At 46.5% G+C, this 2,500-nt stretch overlaps 8 non-coding genes and 3 pseudogenes across 8 annotated transcripts; all 11 read right to left on the bottom strand.

The window, feature by feature from the left end:
* Positions 1-34: 34 nt before the first annotated feature.
* On the bottom strand, positions 35-153 carry LOC125797687 (5S ribosomal RNA). Its single transcript, XR_007436523.1, has one exon. It is a non-coding gene; the product is annotated as a 5S ribosomal RNA (ribosomal RNA).
* A 110-nt stretch (positions 154-263) lies between these two features.
* Positions 264-372, bottom strand: LOC125797757 (5S ribosomal RNA; annotated as a pseudogene).
* A 110-nt stretch (positions 373-482) lies between these two features.
* On the bottom strand, positions 483-601 carry LOC125797733 (5S ribosomal RNA). The gene has a single exon (XR_007436574.1). It is a non-coding gene; the product is annotated as a 5S ribosomal RNA (ribosomal RNA).
* Positions 602-711: 110 nt separating this feature from the next.
* On the bottom strand, positions 712-830 carry LOC125797677 (5S ribosomal RNA). The gene has a single exon (XR_007436511.1). It is a non-coding gene; the product is annotated as a 5S ribosomal RNA (ribosomal RNA).
* A 110-nt stretch (positions 831-940) lies between these two features.
* Positions 941-1,059, bottom strand: LOC125797675 (5S ribosomal RNA). The gene has a single exon (XR_007436508.1). It is a non-coding gene; the product is annotated as a 5S ribosomal RNA (ribosomal RNA).
* A 110-nt stretch (positions 1,060-1,169) lies between these two features.
* On the bottom strand, positions 1,170-1,288 carry LOC125797686 (5S ribosomal RNA). The gene has a single exon (XR_007436521.1). It is a non-coding gene; the product is annotated as a 5S ribosomal RNA (ribosomal RNA).
* Positions 1,289-1,398: 110 nt separating this feature from the next.
* Positions 1,399-1,507, bottom strand: LOC125797756 (5S ribosomal RNA; annotated as a pseudogene).
* A 110-nt stretch (positions 1,508-1,617) lies between these two features.
* Positions 1,618-1,736, bottom strand: LOC125797731 (5S ribosomal RNA). The gene has a single exon (XR_007436572.1). It is a non-coding gene; the product is annotated as a 5S ribosomal RNA (ribosomal RNA).
* Positions 1,737-1,846: 110 nt separating this feature from the next.
* On the bottom strand, positions 1,847-1,965 carry LOC125797685 (5S ribosomal RNA). Its single transcript, XR_007436520.1, has one exon. It is a non-coding gene; the product is annotated as a 5S ribosomal RNA (ribosomal RNA).
* A 110-nt stretch (positions 1,966-2,075) lies between these two features.
* On the bottom strand, positions 2,076-2,184 carry LOC125797754 (5S ribosomal RNA; annotated as a pseudogene).
* A 110-nt stretch (positions 2,185-2,294) lies between these two features.
* On the bottom strand, positions 2,295-2,413 carry LOC125797730 (5S ribosomal RNA). Its single transcript, XR_007436571.1, has one exon. It is a non-coding gene; the product is annotated as a 5S ribosomal RNA (ribosomal RNA).
* Positions 2,414-2,500: the final 87 nt, after the last annotated feature.

Genomic DNA, 2,500 nt, shown 5'->3' with positions numbered 1-2,500 from the left:
AACAAGACCATGGTAATGGAAGCAAGAGGGGAAAAGCTTACAGCACCTGGTATTCCCAGGTGGTCTCCCATCCAAGTACTAACCAGGCCAAACCCTGCTTAGCTTCCGAGATCAGACGAGATCGGGCGTTCTCAGGGTAGTGTGACCACAAGCCATTGCAGAGCTCTCATCAAGACTACTTATGCAACTTCATCTATGTTGGGTTTCAGATAACAAACTAGTAATGTATAACAAGACCATGGTAATGGAAGCAAGAGGGGAAAAGCTTACAGCACCTGGTATTCCCAGGTGATCTCCCATCCAAGTACTAACCAGGCCAAACCCTGCTTAGCTTCCGAGATCAGGCGTTCTCAGGGTAGTGTGACCGTAAGCCATTGCAGAGCTCTCATCAAGACTACTTATGCAACTTCATCTATGTTGGGTTTCAGATAACAAACTAGTAATGTATAACAAGACCATGGTAATGGAAGCAAGAGGGGAAAAGCTTACAGCACCTGGTATTCCCAGGTGGTCTCCCATCCAAGTACTAACCAGGCCAAACCCTGCTTAGCTTCCGAGATCAGACGAGATCGGGCGATCTCACGGTAGTGTGACCGTAAGCCATTGCAGAGCTCTCATCAAGACTACTTATGCAACTTCATCTATGTTGGGTTTCAGATAACAAACTAGTAATGTATAACAAGACCATGGTAATGGAAGCAAGAGGGGAAAAGCTTACAGCACCTGGTATTCCCAGGTGGTCTCCCATCCAAGTACTAACCAGGCCAAACCCTGCTTAGCTTCCGAGATCAGACGAGATCGGGCGTTCTCAGGGTAGTGCGACCGTAAGCCATTGCAGAGCTCTCATCAAGACTACTTATGCAACTTCATCTATGTTGGGTTTCAGATAACAAACTAGTAATGTATAACAAGACCATGGTAATGGAAGCAAGAGGGGAAAAGCTTACAGCACCTGGTATTCCCAGGTGGTCTCCCATCCAAGTACTAACCAGGCCAAACCCTGCTTAGCTTCCGAGATCAGACGAGATCGGGCGTTCTCAGGGTAGTGCGACCGTAAGCCATTGCAGAGCTCTCATCAAGACTACTTATGCAACTTCATCTATGTTGGGTTTCAGATAACAAACTAGTAATGTATAACAAGACCATGGTAATGGAAGCAAGAGGGGAAAAGCTTACAGCACCTGGTATTCCCAGGTGGTCTCCCATCCAAGTACTAACCAGGCCAAACCCTGCTTAGCTTCCGAGATCAGACGAGATCGGGCGTTCTCAGGGTAGTGTGACCACAAGCCATTGCAGAGCTCTCATCAAGACTACTTATGCAACTTCATCTATGTTGGGTTTCAGATAACAAACTAGTAATGTATAACAAGACCATGGTAATGGAAGCAAGAGGGGAAAAGCTTACAGCACCTGGTATTCCCAGGTGATCTCCCATCCAAGTACTAACCAGGCCAAACCCTGCTTAGCTTCCGAGATCAGGCGTTCTCAGGGTAGTGTGACCGTAAGCCATTGCAGAGCTCTCATCAAGACTACTTATGCAACTTCATCTATGTTGGGTTTCAGATAACAAACTAGTAATGTATAACAAGACCATGGTAATGGAAGCAAGAGGGGAAAAGCTTACAGCACCTGGTATTCCCAGGTGGTCTCCCATCCAAGTACTAACCAGGCCAAACCCTGCTTAGCTTCCGAGATCAGACGAGATCGGGCGATCTCACGGTAGTGTGACCGTAAGCCATTGCAGAGCTCTCATCAAGACTACTTATGCAACTTCATCTATGTTGGGTTTCAGATAACAAACTAGTAATGTATAACAAGACCATGGTAATGGAAGCAAGAGGGGAAAAGCTTACAGCACCTGGTATTCCCAGGTGGTCTCCCATCCAAGTACTAACCAGGCCAAACCCTGCTTAGCTTCCGAGATCAGACGAGATCGGGCGTTCTCAGGGTAGTGTGACCACAAGCCATTGCAGAGCTCTCATCAAGACTACTTATGCAACTTCATCTATGTTGGGTTTCAGATAACAAACTAGTAATGTATAACAAGACCATGGTAATGGAAGCAAGAGGGGAAAAGCTTACAGCACCTGGTATTCCCAGGTGATCTCCCATCCAAGTACTAACCAGGCCAAACCCTGCTTAGCTTCCGAGATCAGGCGTTCTCAGGGTAGTGTGACCGTAAGCCATTGCAGAGCTCTCATCAAGACTACTTATGCAACTTCATCTATGTTGGGTTTCAGATAACAAACTAGTAATGTATAACAAGACCATGGTAATGGAAGCAAGAGGGGAAAAGCTTACAGCACCTGGTATTCCCAGGTGGTCTCCCATCCAAGTACTAACCAGGCCAAACCCTGCTTAGCTTCCGAGATCAGACGAGATCGGGCGATCTCACGGTAGTGTGACCGTAAGCCATTGCAGAGCTCTCATCAAGACTACTTATGCAACTTCATCTATGTTGGGTTTCAGATAACAAACTAGTAATGTATAACAAGACCAT

This window comes from Astyanax mexicanus, unplaced genomic scaffold (assembly GCF_023375975.1).
Source record: "Astyanax mexicanus isolate ESR-SI-001 unplaced genomic scaffold, AstMex3_surface scaffold_53, whole genome shotgun sequence".
Classification (NCBI taxonomy): Eukaryota; Metazoa; Chordata; class Actinopteri; order Characiformes; family Acestrorhamphidae; genus Astyanax; species Astyanax mexicanus.
Note: the sequence above shows the minus strand (reverse complement) of the source record. Positions and strands in the feature narration are given on the sequence as shown.